The 11,779-nt window shown below is 41.7% G+C and overlaps 1 pseudogene; it reads left to right on the top strand.

The window, feature by feature from the left end:
• Positions 1 to 8,728: 8,728 nt before the first annotated feature.
• LOC103262999 lies at positions 8,729 to 9,229 on the top strand (annotated as a pseudogene).
• The last annotated feature ends 2,550 nt before the right edge of the window (positions 9,230 to 11,779 follow it).

Raw genomic sequence — 11,779 nt, 5'->3', positions numbered from 1 at the left:
CTAAGGGAGGGAGGAGCAAACCTCATCAACAAGGGTACCTGCATAATCAACGTTGATCTATCACAGAAACAAATAACTGCGTATCACATGTTCTCATTCATAAGTGGACCCTGAACATTTATCATAATACTATAAGAAAGAGATTGGCAGTAGCAGGGCACTGACGGGGCAGGGGACACACAACAGCAATAAGGGTACCTGGTCCCATACCAGGTGAAGTGGGGACCAAAAGGAGGCCCAAACTTTACCTGTACAATGACAACTTGTATATCTAATCCTGAATTGTACCTCACATCTTTAAAATAAAATAAACAAATAGCATCTGCTGTTTTTTGACTTTTTAATAAAAGTCATCCTGTCTGATGTAGGACAGGATCTTATTGCAGTTTTGGTTTGTATTTCTCTGATGATCAATTGAATATTTTTTTCATATGTTTGTTAGCTACTTTTATGTCTTCCTTTTTAAAAGTTTTGGTACTAAGGCAAGAAAAAATAACCTAAGACTTAGGTGCTAGACTTTTTAAGCCCTTTATCTTATCTTGTTTTGTTGTAACAATAACAAGTAAATTATTAACCTCACTTTATAAATGAAATTATGAATCTTAAAGAAATGTATAACACAAAAGATAGAGGCTTAAACCTTTAATTAATGAATCTCAACCTTTGGCTCTAAACTCATCTCTATATCTAGGGGGAAAGATCATTTCTACATAAAACCTGCTCTCTGCTAGGCTCATCCTTCTGGGGCTAAATTTAACATTGGTGAGGTGAGAAGGTCCCAAAGATATTTTTGCCATTTTTCCTCCAGAATTGTTATGCTTCTAAGTATGATTCCCACATTATAGTAGGAAGATTCTGATTATTTTCTCATTTCAAAGCCAGAGGTCTTATCAAGCTCTAATTCTTTTATATGGTTGTTGAAGGACTTTTCTGCTGAATCAGACACTTTTTCAGCAACTAGAAAGGGAAAAACCACAAAGATACCAGTTACTACTCCAGACACTGAAATCATGAGGATCAAATGTATTCAGGCATCCATTCTTAGCTATCATTTCTGATGTTAACTCGCAGTGTGCCCGCTCTTCTGACAGTAAAGGACAACATGAGCACCACTGAAAATGGATTTTTTTTCTAAGTGATTGACAACAACAATTCTGCAGGCCAGAAACCAGCGCAAAGCCAGCTTCCCAATCCCACCTCACTCCCCAACCAACCCAAACATTTATCAGTCCCAACAGTATCAACACTCTTGAGATGTTAGGTCAGTTCTAAAATAAGGCAGGTAGATAAACACCTAGGAAAACTTAAAATGGGAAACAGTGCATGTTGACTCACAGTAGGGGTTATATCATCATTATTGACAACACAGGTAAGTAAAATTAGGGCTAGATAATTTTTTTCTTTTTGCAAGATTCCTGTCTCTGGAGTTGGACTTTACTTTTAATTAAGTGCAACTTTCAACTTGAGCTTTTAATCAGGTCTGACATTGTGGAAGGGCAAGTCAATGATGATCTGGTTGAGGTATTAAGCACAGTGTTGAAAAAGGACTTCAGAAAATGCTTTCTTCATCCTCTGACTGATCCCTGAAATTCCTTTAAAGCATAATTCCCTTGTCTTAAGACTTGGGCCTATGGACAAATACGACATAAAGTCGGAAAAAAAACTCAAAGTGGTTATCAGCCATTTATACTATATAGTGAATAAGTTGCAGATACTGCAGCAGGTTTTGTTAGAAGAGGAACAGCAATAAGATGCTGATACCTAACCATGTTGGGTGGGGAGAGAAAAGCAGGGAAGATAAGAAGGGCAGCTAAGAATGCAGCCTCCAACCTTTCCTAGACCTACACTTGGTCTCACAGTACCATTCAAAGACATTCTCGCATCAAGAATAAGCCTCTTTCCATGTTAACTAAGGATCTGAAGTGCATGCTTTCACCCAAAGACACACCATAAAAATAATATATACTTGCACACTTTTTTCGCAACTAACACAAACCCATTTGGAACAGTAACTGCAATTTTATGATATTGAACTTTGTTAGAGGCTGAATTGCCCTCCCCACAAAATTCACATGTTGCAGCCCTAACCTCCAGTACCTCAGAATGTAAGAAGGTAAGGTCTTCAAAGAGGTAATGAAGGTTATATTCTTATAAGAAGAGGAGATTAGGACACAGGTACACATAAGGAAAGTCAAGTAAAGATGCAGGGGAAGACAGCCATCTATAAGCCAAGGAGAGAGGAAAACTAAGCCTGTCAACACCTTGAGCTCACATCACTTTCAGCCTTCAGAATCATGAAAGAATACATTTCTGTTGCTTAAGCCACTTAGACTGTGGTCCTTTATCATGACAACCCTAGCAAAGTAACAAAAACTCCAAAATGCTTTTCACTTTGAAGTTATTTTTAACTAAGTATAATACTGCATGCTTATATATATGAGGAACATAGCTCTGCCCTACTGCATTGTGGTCTAAGAAGCTCTTCTGGGGTGTTAGTCATCAGAATTTCTCAAAAGTTAAGCAGATGGAATGTGAGGAAAGCAAACAGACCAACACCATCAAAAGAATTTATTTCAGCCAGTTGCCAATGGAATTGGCCAAAATGAAATGCTTCTCGGGGAAAAAAAAAAATCCAGATACCACTCAAGAATTTCTAGGCAAGCTTTCTGAGCACCCAAGTTTTTTTTCCATGCTGTTTTATTTCTAGAAACTTTCAGGTCACTTTTTCTCACCTAGGCTTTGCACTGTGTGTCCTTTATATAACTTCAGAGGCCAGCAAGAATTCCTTTTAATGATGCTTTCTCATACATTGCTGGTGGAAAGGTAAAACAGTGTAACTGCTTTGGAAAGCAGTCTGGCAATTCCTCAAAGGGTTAAATATAGAGTCACCAGATGACCTAGTCATTCCACTCCTAGATATATGCCCAAGATAAATGAACACACAAAAATTTGTGTGTTCCATATGTATATCCACATAAAAATTTGTGTATAAGTATTCATAGTAACATTATTCATAAAATCCAAGTGTGAACAACCCAAATGTCCATTAACTGATGAATAGGTAAACAAAATGTGGTCTGTCCATACGATGGAATATTACTCAGCAGTAGAAAGGAATGAAGTTCCAATATATACTACCATATGGATAAACCTTGAAACACTGTGCTAAGCAAAAGAAGCCAGACATAAAAGGCCACACATTGTATAATTTCATTTCTTTAAAATGTCCAGAGCCGGGCTCGGTGGCTCAGCCTGTAATCCCGCGCCTTTGGGAGGCTGAGGTGAGTGGATTGCCTGAGCCCGCGGGTTCGAGACTCACCTGGGCAGCGAGACCTCATCTCTACAATAAATCAAAAAATCAGCCGGGCATGGTAGTGCATGCCTGTAATTCCGGCTACTCGGAAGGCTGGGGCAGAAGGATCGCCGGAGACCAACAGGTCGAGGCTGCGGTGGCCGGGAGCGGCCACTGCACTCCAGTCTGGGCGACGGAGTGAGTCTCTAACTCAAAAAAAAAAAAAGAAACTGCATGCTAGAAACGATGACCCCAAACTTTAAAAAAATGTCCAGAATAGGTCAATCTACAGAGATAGAAAGTAGATTAGTGGTTGCCAGGAGTTGGGGTAGGGGATTGGAGAGTAACTGCTAATGGGTAGAGGGCTTCTTTCTGGAGTGATAAAATATCTCCAAATCGATTGTGGTGATGGTTGCACAACTCTCTGAATACACTGAAAATGACTAACCTATACACTTCAAGTGGGTAAAGTGCATGTCATGCAAATTATATTTCCAAAATGCTGTTTTAAGAGAAGATGATAGATAAATGATAAACAAATAGATGATTGATTGATGGCTAGATAAATACATACATACATAAATGATAGATCGATAGATAACTAGACAGACATAGATAGAAGATAGATAGATAGATAGATAGACAGACAGATAGGCAGTCAGACAGATAGATATATAGATGTAGGCTAGGTGCAGTGGCTCACACCTGTAATCCCAGCACTTTGGGAGGCTGAGGTTGAGGATCTCTTGAGGCCAGGAGTTCAAGACCACCCTGGACAGCATAGCAAGACATTATCTCTAAAAAAAAAAAAAAACCTTAAAATTAACAGCTACCTGGGAGGGAGGATCACTTGAGCCGGGGAGGTCATGGCTGCATTGAGCTATGATCATGCCACTGCACTCCTGCCTAGACAACAAAGCCAGTTCCTGTCTCTAAAAATCAAAATCAAAATAAGACAGATGGATAGATGCTTTCGAATCCCCAATCATCCCCTTTTTCTTCTGACTGTACCCAGTATATACACCACAGGCTTCCCCTTGACACGTACAATAAGAAAGGGGATTCAAGATAGGGATTGGAATAGACAGACAGTCGTTAAAGTCCTTTTCTAGCTTTAAGAATTTAAAATATCTATTGATCACCTACTGTACTAGCTTTCTATTGGGGGTCTAATGAATTACCACAAATCAGATTTGATGGCTTAAAACAGAAAGCTATTATTTTGCAGTTCTGGACATCAGAAGTCTGAAACAGGTTTCACAGGCTATAACCATTCTGCAGGCTTTCGGGGAGATCTGCTCTCTTGCCTTTTCCAGCTTCTAGATGCTGCTTGCATCCTTCACTTGTGGTCCTTTCCTCCATCTTCAAATCTTTTTCTGACTCTTTTAAGGATGTAATTGCATTGTGCCCACCCCACCTGAATAATCCAGGTTAATTGCCCATCTCAAATCTTCGGCATAATTACATATGCAAAGTCCTTTTGCCCCACAAGACAACATATTCACAGGTTCCAGGGGTTAGAACACAAACATCTTTAGGGGCATTATGCTCCCTCCCACCCTACCATATGCAGCTAGTGCAGCATTGAAGGGACCAGGGATTATCCAGTGAAGATAACTATGAGGGAAATATTTATCATGACATCAATAAGATAGAGGGCTGGGTGGCTCAGCCTGTAAACCCGCGCTTTGGGAGGCTGAGGTGAGTAGATTGCCTGAGCCCGCGGGTTCAAGACCCGCCTGGGCAACTTGGCAAGACCTCATCTCTACAATAGATCAAAACATCAGACGGGCATGGTAGTGCATGCCTGTAATTCCGGCTACTTGAAAGACTGAGGTGGAAGGATCGCCGGAGCCCAGCAGGTCCCACTGCACTCCAGTCTGGGTGACAGAGTGAGACTCCAACTCAAAAAAAACAAAAAACAAAAAACCATAAAGCTTTGAATAGTAAAAAAAAAAAAAATTAAATTAAAAAAAAGAAGATAAACTGTTAATAATTTGTGTACACTTTTTTATAATACAATTTCATTTCTTCCAGAGAACACTTTTAGCTACAAACATAGATAAATCAAAACAAACTCAACCAGAATGATGTTCCTGAGGTTTGAGATGGATTTTGTTGTTGGTCCATTTAAACCAAGTGACAATCAGTCTCGAATCAGAAAGTCCCACATTAGTGAATCTGAATGCATTTTCCTGTCTCTTGTTTTCCTTCCTCTTTCCTCTGCAGACAAAAGGAAGGGGGTTTCACAAATGCAGGTCCCTGTAGATAATCAACACCTTGCCCCAGGCCATAGAGGCCAGACGAGGCAGGCCCAGCCCCACAACTCCACTGACAGGAGGCTTTTCTAAATGGTGCTGAAGAGGCCCACAAAAAAAGTGCCTGACTTGCTCTTCAGGAGTTAACTGACAGAATCAGGCTCACAGCAAAAAGACAAGGATATTCTTGATGCCCTTTCTAGGCCAAGCGTATTAATATGCTCACCAGCAACTTCACAAAGCCAGCTTCGGGTGTCTGAGATGCTTCCTCAGCAAGACGGTCTGCCTGCAGACACACTGCAGCAAAACCCTGCATTGCACCTTTCTGCATAGATGTGGAAAGCACTTTATAAAACTGCCTATTTTTCACAGCAGGAGACAGCTAACACTCTTGTCAATTAAAAGACTACTTAGGTCTGAAGTCAATGATAAATGGAGTCTAAAATCAAGATATTTCCTGCAAAATGCAGACCAAAATATCCTGATGTATTTTGTTATGGATTAACAAATTGCTTGTCTCCCCAGTCTTCACTTTGAGCCTTTAGCATGATGGTCACAGGATCAGGATGACAGTCTGCAGATGAGCACTTACCATGTGCCAGGTGTTCTGAGAGCCATGTAGCACGAATTATCTCACTTAATTTTCACAAGAAATTTGCCAAGCAGAAATGCTTATAACTATTTTAAAATTAGGAAGTGGAGACTCAAAGAAAAAAGTAATTTGTCCAAGGCCCACAAGAGCAAGTGGCATAAGCAGGATTTGAATTCGGGCATGTCAAGCCTACCTACACCTTCTCACATTGGCTCTCTGGGTACTAACCGTATCTAGCTACTAACATCGCTGTTCCCTTAACCAATCCCACTGACATTCACGACACACTGGCTGTGCGCTGGGCATTGTGTCCAGTGCTCAGGAGAACACATATGAGAGAGAGTGGGTCCTGCACTCCAGAAATTCACAGTCTCACGCTAGAGGCAGACACGTAAGTAAACAATGACAATCTGAGGCTTTAGAAATGCAATAGATGATTGGTGTGGTGGCTCATGCCTGTAATCCCAACACTTTGGGAAACAGAGTCAGGAGGATGGCTTGAGGGCAGGAGTTCGAGACCAACCTAAACAACAAAGCCAGACCTCGTTTCTACAAAAAATCAAAAAATTAGCCAGGTGTGGTGACACGCCCCTGAAGTCCCAGCTACTGGGGATGCTGAAGCAGAAGAATCACCTAGGCCCAGGAGTTGGAGGCTGCGGTGAGCCATGATTGTGCCACTGCACTCCAGTCTGGTGACAAAGTGAGACGCTTATGAAAGAAAGGAAGAAAGGAAGGAAGGAAGGGGAAAGGAAGAGAAAAAAAAAAAAGAAATGCAATAGTCGAAGAAAAGGCAAAAAGAAATTTTTAGTAACACTTGAGGACATTTGATATACACCTCTCCCATACACAGCTGTTGTTTTAAAATACAGAACATTACAGAATCACAATTCTTTGAAGAAAATTGGAGATTATGTTGCCTGGGCTCTCCTTCTGCAGCTAAGGAAATTAAGGCTGGAGAAGGAAACAAACTTCCTGGTATCATGCAGTAACTGGGAGACAAGAAAATGACCTCGGGTTTCTTGGCGAGGGTCCGGTGGTCCTGCCAATACACAGAACACCATCCTGGCCATCACTTACTAGAGATCTGAAAAGACTGTGGGTAGCAGCCCATGCATGTCAAATACCCTTTCTCCATCCTACCTCACTCCCCAAGGGAGAAATAGATGAGCTGGACTTGGGGTACTATAAAGGAGAATAACCTATGAGTGAAGATAAAATACTTGGAGTCTACAGTTAGTGTCTTAGGAGGAAGCCGGAAAGAATGGAGCGTGTAATGGTGGATCACAAAGCCACCACAGCTGCTGTTCACAGTTGGAATAAAAGGTTCAACCACCTTGCGTGGAGCCCTTTTCCCTCTTGCTGCTTTTGCTTCTTTCCTTTGAGGTCAGATCTTTATAGTATGAATTTTCTTCCCCTGTGAATATAGTTTATTAGACATTTCACAGCACCTACTGGGGTAAATAGTCCCACCTCTCTATGGTCTAGTAAGACAATCCACGAAGCACCTCACAAACTTAGTCACTGGGGGGCATGAAATCCACATTTGTTCCAAGACTGCACTTTGCATGTAGCAGGGCGGGGGTGGGTAGGAGGGAGGACTCTAGGTCATGGCTGAGGATGGTACAGATGCTACTGAAGACCCGCTCCTAGCAGACACAACACTCCAGTACTGTCAAAGGCCTTCTTGAACATTCCTTATGCTGAACTGTGAGATGCTTTCACCCAACTTTCCCTCCCTTTCTTCTTCACTTGGGGTCAGACTTGCATTTTGGTCTGACCACTCTCCTAGGAGATCGGCTTCCCACCCATTCCTTCTCATTGCCCTTTCCCTAATAAAAATCTCACTCTCAATCCCATCTTGCCATCTTCTTGGAAGACTCAGACTAACAAGTTAACAAGCGAAGCCCACTGGACAGCACCAGGACAGCACCAGGTCCCCTGCAGACCCCACCATTACATACTTGACATCTCAGCCCCCTTGTATTTTGTGGCCCAGGTTTGGAAGCGCCTTCCTTCCCCTTTGAGGCAGCCTTGCTGTTTCTCCAGTCCAACCCTGTGTCCATACACACCTACCCAACAGGGAATCCCTTCAATCTGCTGTGCATGGAGGAGGCGAACGGTGCTCCCAGCACACTGACAACAAGATTTCCTGTTCACAAGGCCCCTTGATTGATCACAATGTGTGACAGATAAGCAAATGAGAAACACAGAGTCTACTGCTCCTGGCATTAAGGAATTGACTACAGGGTTAAGAACGAAATTCAACACCATTCTGACAGAGAACTTAACAAAAACACAACAGGGCCACAGAAAACTGGAGTAAAAGCTGACCAAGGAGGGGCAGCAGCTGCGCTATATGTAGGGTCTGAGGAGGCAACAGCAGCAACAGAAGAAACTCCTCTACCTGATTTCCAAGGACTGGGAGGTTTCTGGGGAAAGCAGCAAAACACAGCTCTGAAGAGAAGAAAGGGCCCATCCACCCAAGCCTCCCGTCTTAGGATTTGGCCTCTTTTCAAAGTGATTCTGAATTCGAGAACCAGCCCAGTGAAGAACATAAATCTGTTTGAAATATAGGGAAGACTCTGTCTTCTCTGCACTAGGAGCAGCTGTCCTGCCACAGCCCTTCATCCTACCACAGCCCCTCATTCTAGCATGAAAATGTACGCCTGCTCCAAGTTTGTCTCCACCCCCTCCTTGGTCAAGAGCACACCTCTCAACGGCTGAGCTGACCACTCTCTGCGACGGTGCTGACACAAGCAGAGACACTGACGGGTGAAAGCCTCAATGGCTTGGCAGTCTCCTGTCCTCTTTTACTTCCCTCGTCCCCGGCCACAACTTCCAAGCCAGTGCCATTTCAAGGGACGTCGGCACAGCTGCCAAGTTCATCGGGGCAGGGGCTGCCACATTTGGGTGGCTGGCTCCTGGGCTGGAATCCAGACTGTGTTTGGGAGCCCCGTCACGGGTTATGCCAGAAACCCTTCTTTGAAGCAACAACTCTTCTCCAGCGCCACTCTGGGCTTTGCCCTCTCGAAGGCCATGGGGCTCTCTTGCCTGATGGTAGCCTTTCTCATCTTCTCTGCCACATGAAGGAACCGTCTCCGCCTCCCTTGGGTCTTTCTCAAATGTCTCATCTACCCTGTATGTTCTTTTCCTGTTGCTCCCCAAGTGACCTGGGGAAAGTGGTTGACTCAGGGCTCGACAGAGGGAAGATAAATAAATACCATATTAACAAAGGGAAAAAAGAAATATAGGGAAGTTTTTTTGGAATAGGGCTCTGCTGAGGAGTTTTAATCTTACTAAGGCTTCTCTCTGGGAGGAGATGGATGAAATTTGATTTCTTATCAATAAAGGGTGTGTTTTGATAGTTTTTTATTTGGAGTTCCTGGTCTTTCATTCTACTGTCTGATGCCCTTCTGCCAGGGCTCCCAGTAGCTATCAGCGTGTGTGCAGGATGCAAACAAGGTCCATTCAGGCTATGTTGACCCCAACAACGTTTTTGCGAACGTGTTCTTCTGACTAAACTGCTCGAGTTCTCTATTTCCCATCATGTCCTCAGGAGCTACCAAGCGCCTCACGCAGGTGAATGCCACAGGACACTTCACAGGCTTCCTGTGGAAATCATCACCCTGGCACCTTCAGATTCTGGTTCACAGAGGTTAGGAGAGATGTTATCTAACTATGTGGCTCATGTCTGGGTTCAATAAAGGTTTTTATGAATTGAAAAAAGAGGCATGCACACAGATAAGACTAGAAAGAAAAATCTGAGTGGAAATAATTCTACAAAAGTAGCGAGATTCAAAATCCCTGTGTGTGGTTTGAAATTTTATTTAAGGCAAAAATGACGCTAAAGTCAAAAAATGATAAATTTTTGTGAAATAAAAAGTCGTTGTTTTTATTTTAACTAACTTTATTCTTCTGCTGAACCAAGACCAGGGCTAGACTTTTATTGGGACAAAGTCCAAAATCTTATTTTGGCCTCTAGATTTCTTCTCCAAGGTCCAGTTCCCTCCACTTTGCCATTCCCCATCCTTCACAAGCTTTTTTTTTCCTCATATTTGAGGTCATGCCTGGAGAATGGGAGAAAAAGATAACGGAGTACTAGGAATATTCTTGCTATTCACTCTTCCTGGAAAACTCTCCCCTCACCTTGAGGATTTTGCACAAATGTCAGCTTCTTAGTAAGCTCTTCCCAGACCACCCCACTAAAATTGCCAATGCACCCCTCGACCCCTAGTATCTCCTTCTCTACTTTGTTTTTCTTCATACTTTATGAGATCCAAGATTTTTCTATTTTGTCTACTGCTTTTTACCTAACACCTAGAACAGTTCCTAGAACATTCACAGAGACTCAATAATTGTTTGTTGAATGAATGAAGAAACAATAGTCAGCATGAGCTATGGGGCTCATTTTCTCCTTTTAACACATTAGATCTTATTACCCATGGGCCACCCTGTAGCCACCCATTTCTGGAAACCCATCACTCAGCAAGGGATCTTCTTGGGTGAAATAATGCCAGTCTGTCTCAAGACCAGCAACCATCCATGATATCCTCTGGACCCTGGGAAATGCATGCATCAGTAGAAAGGTTGATGATCTGCTGGTGACAGATTCTGTTTTGTTTTGTCTGAAAATGTCTTTTTTCTCCCTAGATGTGGAACTCTGACTTGGTTATTTTTTTCTTTCAGAATTTTGAGTCCTCTATTTGGGCTTCTACTATCACTACTGAAAAGTTAACTGTTGGCCTAATTGTTCTTACTTTCAAGGTAATCTTAAAAAGGTTGTCCTTGGTCTTTCTTCCTATGATATGTCTGTGCATAGACTTTTTTATGTATTCTGTTTGGAATGTGGGCTTCTAAAAATTATAGATTGACGTCTGTCATCAGTTTTGGAAAATTCTCTGCCATTATCACTTTAAATATTACCTCTGTCCCATGAGAAAAATTTGGTAGGTGCATTATTTCCATCTTCTCTTTTCAAGACTCAAAGTAAATGATTACTCTACCTTCTCACTATACTCTCTAAGTATCTTACCCTCTCTTCAGTGCTTTTCATCCTTTTTGTCTCTTCATGACAGATAGATTCTTTCAATGATCTTCAATTTACTAACTCTCTTTTTAACTATATCTAATTTTCTGTTAATTCCATGTGAGTTGTTTACCTTGCTTATTGAATTTTTTAGTTCCATAATTTCTATTTGCTACTTTTTAAAAACTATATTCTACTTTTTAGGATTTCTAGGTTTTGTTAAAGCTTCCAAGTAGTTATTTTCTTGAATAAAGTAAATAGTTTACAGTATATCATTCCAATATCTATATCACTTATGTGTCTAGATTGTCTTTTTTATTTTTCCTCATGAGCTACATTATCTTAGATGGTGTACTAAAAATCTTACTTGAAAAAATGTATTTGTTGAAATAACTTGAGACTTAACATACTGTTATCTTCCAAGAACATTTTTGTTTGCTTCTGTCAAGCACCAGAGACATTAGCAGTAAAAGACCACTTTAATCTAGGTTAAAGGTATTTGGATTGCTAAGACATCATATGATACAAAAAACTGGACTCCTCCATGCAAGGAAATACAATTCTGGTTTAATTGCACTCCTTATGTAGTCCTTTGGAGTTTAACATAAAGC

Source organism: Carlito syrichta, unplaced genomic scaffold (genome assembly GCF_000164805.1).
Source record: "Carlito syrichta isolate Samal-C Ts95f unplaced genomic scaffold, Tarsius_syrichta-2.0.1 Scaffold304693, whole genome shotgun sequence".
In the NCBI taxonomy this organism is placed as follows: Eukaryota; Metazoa; Chordata; class Mammalia; order Primates; family Tarsiidae; genus Carlito; species Carlito syrichta.
The sequence above is the reverse complement of the archived record's forward strand: the minus strand, read 5'-3'. Positions and strand labels throughout refer to the sequence as shown.